Below are 12,868 nucleotides of genomic sequence, written 5' to 3'. Positions count from 1 at the left end.
TGAGTTTTTTTGTAAAAAAAAAGGGGGGCGTTTCACATGTCGCTCCGTATCTCAAAAACGATTCATGCTTATTGCTTAAAACTTTACTCAATTCTTAATTATATTAATCTAATAAGATCTGTACATACTTTTTGGTGATGATCCAAAATTTTATTTTAGAGTTATTGAGTTTTTTTGTTAAAAAAGGGGGTTTTCACATGTCGAGCGTTCTATCTCAGAAACCATTTATGATTATTGCATTTATTGAGAAAAATTGTTTTAAGGTAGTTTCATTTCTTATGCTGCGAAATTAATTTGATCGGAATCTATAAAACATCATACAAAAGGAAAAATAGAGGAGGAAGTTCATACACTTTTTATGCGACTGCCATACAAGTGAGTGAGAGGTTTAGCTAGCTACATGTATACTATACTGTATGGGTTTGCTCGTTATTGAAGGAGATATGGTATGATTCTCAATGAGACAAATGTCACACAGAGTTTAGTATAGTACTGGTGATCACATCATTGTCTTTTTAACTTCGTTACAAACTATAACACATCTCATTATTTTAAGTCAGCCTACGACAACCACTGAAGTAACTAGGGATTATAGACAAAAACACAAAATACGGCGGTTCGATGTGATTGTTACAGTTCAACTGCCATCCAGAGACCTTGATGTAATCTTTTTGTCAATCTCCCATGCAGAGTTGTCGGTCCTTGCTCTCTCTCAATTGAGAGAGCAAGGACCGACAACTCTGCATGGGAGATTGATCTTTTTGTAACCTGGATTTGTCTCTTCCTTATCAATTTACGAGATTTGGACATTGGTAAACTACAGTGATTGTAATCTTGATATCGCATACATATGTAATAAAAAGCAAATTTTCCTTATAGTAGTAATTTCTGAGTTACTGAAACCAGTTTTGCAACATTTTTTCATCATACAATTGTCGAAAAATTACAATCATGGGCTATGTCACAGATTTCGGTAACAATCGGGGCTATTGATTTTTTTTTCGGACTACTTTTTTTTGGCGGAAAAACAATCTATTTTTTTTTTCGCGACAAATCAAAAACAATTTTTTTCTTTCAATTTTAGCATTACATATAATGGCAGCTGAGGGTGAAACAAACAATTTTTTTTTCTCAGGGTCACAAACAAATTATTTTTTTCTTCAAAAAATGTCAGCCATAACTTCATCAAAACAGTTCATTAATATCACTGTGCTTAAACGGCTGTGGGTAACTTAAGTTACCCACAGCACAAGATGGCGGACTCTAAACTCGTTGATATTTAATTCATACAAAATGTACCTTTTGCGACGTTTTTCATGCAGAATGTAAATATTTATAGGATTGTGGAATAAAGAAATAACTAACAATTACCATAAACTTACAATTACCATAAACTTGTTAATATAGAGTTCACTAAAGCGTAAGGCCAACTTTAAAAAATACATAAGACGTCCGTAACGTTTTGATCGAAATTAAGCAGACTGTCCGTAACTTTATTTTCAGATGTGGGTAACTTTTGATTTAAAATTTTAAGAATTATAATTTCAACAATTAGAAGACAATTAACATCATATTTGTAACCTTCACGGCCGTTTATACTACTCATTCACCACCAAATGTGATTTTATTAACGCATCATACTTACACCACAGAGGTTTTATGTGGGGTTTGTGGTACTCGATCCTGGTTATGGTTTGATCTTTTATTAACTGATGTGCGTCTTATCGACGACGTTTTCGATTCGCACCATACTCTTCAATTTTGTTAGTTTAATTATCTGTTTGTGGTTTATTTTCACCTCTGTTTCTTTTTATCATGTTTATGTGTATTTTGATGAATACTCTTTGACGCGGCTCAGTATTTATACATCCCACCAGTAAGTTATAGTGTTATCTTTTTTTGAATACGTTTCCTAGTATGTTTTTTCTCTTTGTATGTTATCAGGGATTATTAAACTATTAAATTAGCCTGTTGTCTTAGTTATTTATATTTTCATATATTATTTCTAATTGTTACACTATGTTGATTGCTCTATTCCTTTTATGTCACTGAATTTTAACTATTGTGTCTTTTAGTTTAGTTCAATTTAATAAAATTTAATGCAACTTGCATACAAGTGAAATATGCAGCTTCCTTTAAAACTAGGTTTTATACATTTTTACAAAATGTCCTTTCTTCAAGTTTTCTCATTTACTGCAAATCTATAAAGTTCGAGCATCGAATGCAACAGGCCACTATAAATTCTAATCGAATCGTAATGTCATTGGACTTAGAATTAAGTGATTTTTTTAAAATCAATGGAAATGAATGTCTTTTGAATATAATCGTTTTTGGCTGAACCTTTGATAATTGTCATGTGATTGAGCAATTTTGTTCGTTATTTTTTTCTTATTATTCCCAATTTTGTCTTCCATTCTAATTCAAATGAATTATATCATACATACTAGATAAACTTCATTTCTGATTATGTATTCGATGCCATCTCTATCATAACTAAAACATTACATCCACGTATGTCGATTCTATGTCGAAAGTTATGGACACTCTTATTGGTATAATGAAAAAAGTTACGGACAAGTTGTTTTTAAGTTACGGACAGCTTAAGCGTTTTTTTTTCAAATCGTGCTGTGATCGTTTATTTTGTAGAATTGTATCACCTGTGAGCTGGGTTTATAGTTTACAGAAGCAGATCGGAATCAGTTATGACGTAGACAGTAATCATTCTAATCGTAATCATGTTCATTGACCATAAGGACGATGAAAGCACATCATATAATGACGTTTCGACATCATATAATGAAGTTAACCAAACCACATAATATAAGATTACAAGCACATAATATAATGACACAACCACATCATATAAAGATATTTGCACATAATATAATGGTAACTGCACATCATATAATGATATGTACACATCATATAAGTATATTTGCACATGGCATAAGTATATTTCCACATCATATAAGGATCGTTGTACATAATATAAGTACGTTTCCACATCATATAAGAATGTTTGCACATCATATAAGTACATTCGCACATCATATAAGTACATATGCACATCATATAAGTATATTTGCACATCATATAAGTATATAAGCATATCATATAAGTATATATGCACATCATATACAGTGGAGATCAGTTCTAACCTCTCATAAATTCTGTCAGAATCTGTCAGGAGAACTGTTCTAGAACAGTATGTAGAACTGTCAGCCTGACACCTTTTAGTCAGTTCTAGGTTAGAACTGTTCTAGCTAGAACTGATTTGGTCAGTTCTACCTAGAACTGATTTGGACAGTTCTAGCTAGAACTGATCCTGACAGTTCTACCCTAGAACAGTTTTAGACAGTTCTAGCTAGAACTGACCAAATCTACTTCTAGAACAGTTCTACGGTTAGAATTGATTTCAAATTCTACGGCTAGAATTGATTTATAAATTCTACGGCCAGAATTAAATTATAAATTCTACGGCTAAAATTGATTTATAAATCCTACAGCTAAAATTGATTTATAAATTCTACGGCTAGAATTGATTTATAAATCCTACAGCTAAAATTGATTTATAAATTCTACGGCTAGAATTGATTTGGTTTAAATTAAAGAACTCTTTGTCTAAATATAAAGGCTTCGGCAAAATAGCGATTAATATTATAAAGAGTTTTGCTATTTTGCCGGTTTTAACCCCGCCATATTCTGCATGTATGTGACTGACTGTTCCAAATCAGGAGCCTGTTATTCAGTGATTTTCTTTTGTTGATGTGTTTCATAAATTATTTGTTTTTCTTTCATTTTTTAAACATAAATTAAGCCGTTAATATTGGGGGGGGGGGGGGGCATCATTATTTCATTTATTTTACATTTGTCATTCGGGGAGTCAGGATGACTCGTTTTACATAACAAAATAATCTGACCTTAATGTAATACGTTATTCCGGCCCAAACCACCAGGGACGGGTCCAGCAGTTTAAAAAAAAAAAAAGGGGGGGGGGGGTCCAACTAAAATTTATTGTCCTCATTCAAATGCATTGATCGTCAATAAAAAGGGTGCTGTACAGTAATTCAGTTATAATTTTAGGTCAAGAGGGACTGTAATATATACAAGTTATAGCAATATTGGAAAACAATGACCTCAAAATTTTGTACGCATGAATTTATAGTGCCAGCATGTCCTCTTTTTATTCAAAGTATTGAATCGTAAACAAATATCAGTAATTTTCGTACTTCAGACTGAGTCGTGTAATAAAATCTTTTGACCGCATCAATCTTAACTGACCGTATTTGCTCTTTCTTTCTGCAAATCTATATAGCTGTACAGCAATTTAGTTATAATTTTAGGTCAAGAGGGACTGTAATATACAACCAAATCTGACCATATATGATGACCGTATCAGCCAAAACTGATCATTTTGCTGTTTTAATGTAAAAATGTGCGAAGCGGGTTTTTTAATAGTGTGCACCACATTTTTTACGTTATTTCGAATAGACAGAAAAAAATGATAAGTCATTTCTTATAATTTAATTCTAAATTCCATTTTAAACCTTGCCAAACCATGAAAAAACGTTGATGACATAACGGTCACATGACTAACTTATGTCTATGGGCGCTGATAACACAATAACGACAGAAGACCCGTTACATCCAAACTTAAATTATTAAATAATGATCCGTCACAAAAAGTGACTTTTTAAGTCAGTAGTTCATGATGGTTTTTTTAAACAAAACTATTTAACGGCATCATCCAACACTCACATCACTGATTCATATACTTTATTTTAAAATGAAAAGTACATGTATGAGAAGTTCTCTTCTTGGAAAGGTATACTGACTTTACTGTTAATATAATTTGAAGAAGAAAAATGATTGGTTCTTTTTGTAGCCTTACGTCCAGTGGCAAATATTTCATTCATGTTCAGATCGAGTATATTTTTCTGACGTTCCAGACTCCCAGATATTATTCATTATCGTTATGGATAAGTTTGGCAACGAGACAATGCAAATCTGAGACCTCAGTCTGTCAGTGCAAATGTACATAGTTTTCTTGCGTTTAACAACACTGTGTTCATTACTATGATATAATCCCATAATTCATCCACTGTACAATTTTCGTTTGAACATTTGTCAAAACAGAATCTTAAATCATGAATGTAAATCCAAGGCAAACAAGGTAAATTCAGATTAAATTTACTTGAATATTAAATGCAGAGTTATATTTACGAAGAGACTGTTAATAACGGAGAACGAAGAAACGTAAACAATGATGTTTCATTTGCAATCTCATAAAAATATTTCTCCGATGAGTAGGATAACCTCCTATCCACTTCGATATTTGTACATGTAACTTTTGATCAGTAAAAAATATAGAAACATCTGCTATTATATATAGTAAAGTAATTGGAACTGATTTTTTCTTCTAAATTCTAAATTGCCCTTTCTGCAGTGACGTCATTTAGAACTGTTCTACAGTTCTGACTGATTTAGTCAGTTCTGCTGACAGTTCTACGGTAAGAACTGATTTGGTCAGTTCTACCTAGAACAGTTTTAGACAGTTCTACCCTAGAACTGATCCTGACAGTTCTACCTAGAACTGATTTAGTCAGTTCTACCTAGAACTGATCCTGACAGTTCTACCTAGAACAGTTCTAGGGTAGAACTGTTCTAGCTAGAACTGTTCTAGGACAGGTTAGAACAGTTCTATGACAGAATATTCTGACAGTTCTAATGAGAGGTTAGAAGTGATCTCCACTGTAAGTATACATGCACATCATATAATGATGTTTGCACATCATATAATGATTTTTGCACATCATATAATGATGTTTGCACATCAAATAATGATGTTTGTACATCATATAAGGATGTTTGCACATCATGTAAGGATATTTGCACATCATATAATGACAATTGCACATCATATAAAGGTAAATGCACATCATATAAAGAAAATGGTCATAACAAGACAGTGTTGGCGTTCCATATATTAATAATAAAAAGGAACTATGATGATGTTATGGAAAATATTGAGTTTGCTTGATATTGACAAATCAAAATCTCAAGTCACATGGTAATGTTTGGGATGCTTAAACCTTTGACATTCTTTGTAAGTTGAAAAATGAATATACTAAAGACCTTTTTTGGGTGTTAACATTTACGGTTGACTGGCATATCTTATGTAGAATGTACAACCTGTTTTATTTTAAAAAAATGATGATTCTAAAAGATAACAAAACTTCAGCATATGCTCTTTTAACTTTTCCTGAACAGGGCTCCAATTTAAAAAAAAGAGAGTTCAGATCATCAAGTTCTTTGAATAAGGAGAAAGGGGAAACCAATGGCACTGCTATAGCATCTCAGAAATTATATTAATTATTACCATCAGTATAACAAGACTATGAAGGATGCATTCACATCTCTTCTGTTATGGATACGTTTGACAAATTCTGCATATAAAAAAAAACAAGTTCCTTTTGTGGCATAACTTTATTCATATAGATTATTTCTCCTACATATCTTTATATATTGTTTTATTTAGTTCAAATTGGAATCTCAGATTAGCATCTGGTACTTTAAAACCTCTCCTCTCAGTTCTATGCCTCTGGTCGACATGTGTATTTCAGAATAATTCCTGACTGTCAGATGTATAGCAGAACTTTCATAAAACTGCTGTCTATCTCCCTTTTCGACACTGCAAACAAAAAATCGAATAGGCAATTAAAGAGGGCTGCAACCACATGTTCCCCGTACAAACGGATGGGACCTCAGAGCTCTTTACCGGATCTGCCACTGGATTTATACATCAGATGCATCACAAAATATAAACATATTATTAAATATACTAGAATATGAAATTAAGAAAAATATAAATCGAAAATGTTGAATTATCATTTATGTCTACGAAACCACAAGATCCTTCTTAATTGGCCATGTTTTCAAATCATATCAAATGTTTTCATTGGTCTTCACTTGTTATAAAAATGTACTGAATTTATTATTAGCTAAACTATCAATGTTAGGTTATTGCATATTCTTCAGAGCTGTATCTTGAACTAATGAATTGAAAAAGAGGGGATGGATATACGTACTAAACATTTGTTTGTATTTTCAACATATTTAACAAACATGTGAGAAAAAATAGTTTTAGAATACAAAATATTTCTCTCATTCTGTAAACAGATACTGTATGATTGTTAAGGTATTTTGGTGTTTTTAAATTCCCCCCCTTTTATTGTAGTATACACCACAAAAAAAAATTTAGTTATGACAAAGAACTAATAAACGATATTCCTATAATGTAAGGCTTCAGAGTTTCATATCATTTAGCGTCACTGATGAGTCTTTTGTAGACTAAACGCGCGTCTGGTGTATATACAAAATTAAGTCCAGGTATCTATGATGAGTTTATTTACTACCACTGGGTCGATGCCACTGCTGGTGGAGATTTATTTCCCCGAGGGTATCACCAGCCCAGTAGTCAGCACTTTTTGTTCTGACATGAATTATCATTGATATGGTTATATTTATAAATTATGTGTTTACAAAATTTATAATTTTTGAAATACTAAAGCTTTTCTACCTCAGGCATAGATTTCCTTAGCTGGATTTGGCAAAACTTTTAGGAATTTTGGTCCTCAATGCTCTTCATCTTCGTACTTTATTTTGCATATTTAGCTTTTTGGGATTCGAGCGTCACTGATGAGTCTTTTGTAGACGAAACGCGCGTCTGGCGTATATACAAATTTCATTCCTGGTATCTATGATGAGTTTATTTACATTCGACATGGTTATTGAGGGGTTCATGCTTATATATTGGCGAGTTTTGGATGTGTCTATGGGCCATTCGATATATATCGACCGGAAGTCAGAATAAAATTCTCGGAACGTCTCTAAAGTTTTCGGTCATTTATACAGGTCTTAACAGGTTGTTATCTACGTCTTTGATATGGTCCCTTGATGGCCCTTGACGACGCAATTATAATTGTTTTAAAACGACCACTGTACACTGTGTGTATCTGGGTCAATTATAACGTGGTATTGTCTGTTGTCTCGATAACATGTAAACTAATTATGTTTGAAGATTTAACCACGGAATTACTGTGTATTTCATCATAGACTTACGGGAGAGAACATTCTGGTTAAAAATATTAATATTTAGATCGGGAAACAGAAAGATAATATTCTTATCAAAAGTATTTAATACAATCGGAATCAAAGAAATATATACAAAATATATACTGTATTTATTTTTCTGAAGAAACTAACAATGATTTGAGTTGCAATTAAGAAATAAGTATTTTATATGACAAGATACTCTGCTTTGGTATTTTTAAATATTCATTTGTAAAGGAAACATAAAAATTAAATCTAAATAAATTCTTGCATCCTACAAAAAAAAAATGTGTATAAACAATAATTATTATACTTCTACGTTAATTATTTCATACCGTTTTAGTATTTAGGTTTTATGAGTAATTATTATTTATTTGTGTTTATTGTAATATATCCATAAAACGGAAAGTAATAAAGATCAATTTATTTAATATCTAAATTTTAAACGGTTGTGAATAAAAATACTTGTGTGTTTTCAATTCATAAAGCATGATTTTAAATCCTTGCAGCTCACAACAACCGTTAAAATAATTTACAATAATCACAGCTAAATTTAATTACAACCATAAGTCTCGGTTATTGTATAGAAAGGTATATACTATGAAAATTAGAGCGAGGGGCTTTGCCCCAAGCTCTTATTTTCATAGTATATACCTTTCTATACAATATCCAATTTAGCACATATTTACAACTTGAGTAATCCTGTAATTAGTCTATTGATATGTTTTGGCTGACTGGATGTAGCTCATTTACGTAGTTTTGTAAATCTACTCACTATAATATCATTGTAAAAATGGGATTTCAAAGGCCCTTGACTTTAGAATTAAAGAAGGTAGCTGCTGGTGTAAGTATGTTTATTGATATGAACGAAGCGTTGTTTTACTATACATGTACTTATTTACATGATAAGATGACAAAATGAATTGACGAAGAGCAGACAATTCTTAAATTGCAGTGAAAGCTTTACATTCTTGAAAACATTTTTTTAATTTCACATAAAACCTAAAACTATCTAAATACAAATAGTTGGATCCCCCTCCCACATCTTTGGTTGAAACACCTTTTAAAAATGGCTGGATCTGCCCCTGGTATGTACCCATAAGTAGTCTAGTGGATAGTTTATATGCATGAAATATTTGTCACTGGACATTAGGCAACCAATTACCGACCAATTTATGACTAAATATATCAAATTGCTTTATTAATAATTTCCCTTCAAAAGATTCATGGTTGACTCTTTTTGTGTACAAAGTAATTGCATGGAAGATAAAGGATAACAAATTTTAGATTGAGTTGTACTTTAATCAAGGTATAAAGCACCATTACTATTACTCTTTATTTAAATGAAAGAAACTTTTTTAATTGTCAAAACAAAATTTAGATCAAAAGATTGATTAGTAGGATGTTAAAAATCTTTTTGAAAACTAATTACAAACTATTTAGTTAAATTTGGAACACATCATTTATTTCAAAATATCCAGTAGCAATTTTTGTTCTAATATCTTGATTACAATACAATGAAATCTTACCCTTGTGGTCATTCATGCGTAGTTACTTAGTACACGGAAAAAGTATGTACTATGAAAATTAGAAGGAAAATTCAAGCAATTTGATTGGACGAGAAGTTGTAAGTATGTGCTAATGTTGATTTTTTTATACTGTTAGTATGGATTTAAAAGTCTTTGCTTATATTTTGTATAGTAATATTTTCACAAAGTGGAATGTTAGAATTTAAAAATAGATTCATTCGATAAATAAAACGTCCATCCGTAAATACTTGACGTTCGTGTTTATTGATATTATATATAATATTCAAAAGAATTTGAAAAAAAATACTAACAGGAATGTTAATTTATTAAAAAAATTTAATTTAATTTTTGTTTGTTTGTTTTAATAGTTTAACCTTATTGCATCTACATATTTGTACTATCATGGTACGATTTTGAAAACTGTATTCATTGTGTGTCCAACTATCCTACACGTCTTGATTCATTCACATTATAGATCACATTTCAAAAGCACACTATCGGTTTGCGTTCTAAAAAATTCCGGATAAAATGTCAATCAATCCGGAATCAAAACATTTAATGTAGGCCGTTTGACATTCGAATTCAACTAACAGATTAAGATATGTGATGACGCAAATGCGTATTCTTTTCCTGAGTATCAGTGAGATGCTTTCTATTTACTATTCGGTGCGCTAAAATACTACTGGCATGTAATGCTATTAAATTCACTCGTGCAAGCTTATTTTCGTTTTTGTTATCTAAATTCAGGACACGGCAGAAAAAGTTTTACATGTGACTTTCAAGCACGGTCATCATTACTAACGGTATTGTGACCTCGAGTTGTTTCGTTTTTGAGTCACTGTAAATGTCCTATTATAAACTTTGACCTTTTCGAAAAGCTAAGGATTGTCTACCGAAGGAATTGATTCCTTAACTTTGTAATGTATTTAACCTTTTAACTTTTTTCATTCGAGCGTCACTTATGGTTTTTTGTAGACTTAACTCGTGTCTGGCGTTTTTTTTTATATCTACATACCTTTTTATATACATTGGTTATTTTGAAAGTGTGTACAGGTATTCATAAACTTCTGAATTAAGAAATTCTTCGGCAAAACTAAGTTTCCCTGTAGAATGTTTGAATTGATTTAAGTAAAATCAGGAAATCCTTAAAATTTGAGATGTTTTATGAATCCAAAATAAGTCTCTTCATAAGAGGTCCCAATCAATTTCATGCCAAGACAGCTTCAAATACGAGTTGAGAATATAAAGGCATTCATGTAGGAAACAAAATATAAAGATATGATAGATAAAATAAATGCATCCAAAACTCAAGATTATAAAGCAAACTGAGTGCATAAATTTATATTGCGATAGATTTATGTAATTTGCATAAGTCATCCGGTTAGTAGAAATTAGGATTTGCCAAAGGGTTATAATCGGAAAAATTATGTACATTCCCAAGTAATAAATAAAATAGTCAAGCTTAAAAATAACTAATCAAATAGAAGCTGTAAATATATACTTTCAACTGGCTTCTTCTATTCACAGTCAATTATTTCAATTCAAAAGCAAACACAAATTCAGCAACAATCTTTTGGTGACCCGGCATTCAGCGGTCTTAGGTTCATGTATTGCTTTTCTTTTTTTTACAGAAATCAACTTGTTTTAACTACCAATGTTGAACCGTTGAACCGTTCAACATTGATAGTAAACAAAAATTCGATAAAAAATGTTGAATGTAAATGATATGAACCTCCGGTCTTATATTGAAGGACAATATATAAGATTTCTGAGGTTCATAACATTTACATTCAACGGTTTTATCGGATTTGTTTTTACTATGAACCGTTCAACATCAATAGTAAAATACAAATCTGATATAAAAACGTTGAATATAAGTGATATGAACCTCCGAAGTCTTATATTATAGACTACGGTAAATAGAATAATTGAAATTCAGTTAACTGAGTGTGGGAGGCTATTTTAATCCACTTTATGAGTGTGTATTATATAATGTTACAATGTAACAAACCTATCAAACACACCGTGAAAAATAACATTATCTCCCCTGGAAATGCTGAATAACAAGACACAAAAAACTGTTACCATTTTTTGCCCTATATCACATAATTATGAAAACACATTACATAGCGTCTACCATTTGAAGTAGCGAAATTACATGACTTGTCAAGAGAGCGAAATAAACAAGGGGAGCAATTTTATTGAACCGCATTCCGGACTGAAAAGTTAATTAGATTGAAAACACCCATTGATTCAAAAATTTTTCATTCACGTTTTTTTATCTGTACATTTAAGTCGAGTCTGTGTGTATTCTATTTCCCGTGACAATATGTTGAGTAGCTTCCATCGGTGCTATTATAGTGACAATATTCAAACCCCTGTAAATTATATGATAACCCATTTGTTGGGTACTTCTATTTTATTTATAATATTTGTTCATTTCGTTGGTAAACTTTAACCATGCATGACTTAGGTCTATATGAAAAATGCTTGATTCATAATCAGGCTCTGAATTGGAGTGATTTAGCTGATTTTTGAAAGATTTTACCACGCTTAACAACCAAAAAAATAGAGTGTCTGTCACCATGGCAACCACTTATATTTTCATCATTTTGTCATTTTTGAAGGCCGAACTATAACATACAGCAATTACATCCCTATATTTGATCTCTCGTGAATAGTTGTCTCAATGTCAATCATTGCACACCTTTTTAACCACGTGCAGTTATTAATCTTTTTGGGAAACTAGAGAGTTACGGATGAGCAGATGAGACGAGATCATGAGTAAAATCATTCGTAAGTGGTAGAAAACAACAAGTACGCACCAACAGCAGCTACTCAGAATTCAAACAGGTGACAAGCGGCATCTCTCAGAGCAGTGTACTGGGACTAATATTGTTTGTAATTTCGTAAACAATTTACTATTTATCCTTGACTCAGACTGCTACATATTTGCTGATGAGACCAATGTCTTTTGACAAATATAAACAACAGATTATAATGATGCACTTCAAACAGACTTATCTCATCTAGAAACTTGGTCAAATACTTCGTTGTTAAGATTTCACATCGATAAATGGAAAGTTCCAACAGGGAGCCGTGATGATAACAACCACAAAAACATCCTGTGTAGCACAACACCTAAACATATACATGATATAGATAAAGAAAAAGATAGGAATAACCATTGAAATCAAATAAACTTCGAGCAACATATGAATGAAAAG

The sequence above is a fragment of the Mytilus galloprovincialis genome, chromosome 8 (assembly GCF_965363235.1).
Source record: "Mytilus galloprovincialis chromosome 8, xbMytGall1.hap1.1, whole genome shotgun sequence".
In the NCBI taxonomy this organism is placed as follows: domain Eukaryota; kingdom Metazoa; phylum Mollusca; class Bivalvia; order Mytilida; family Mytilidae; genus Mytilus; species Mytilus galloprovincialis.
This window is presented reverse-complemented; position numbering follows the sequence as displayed.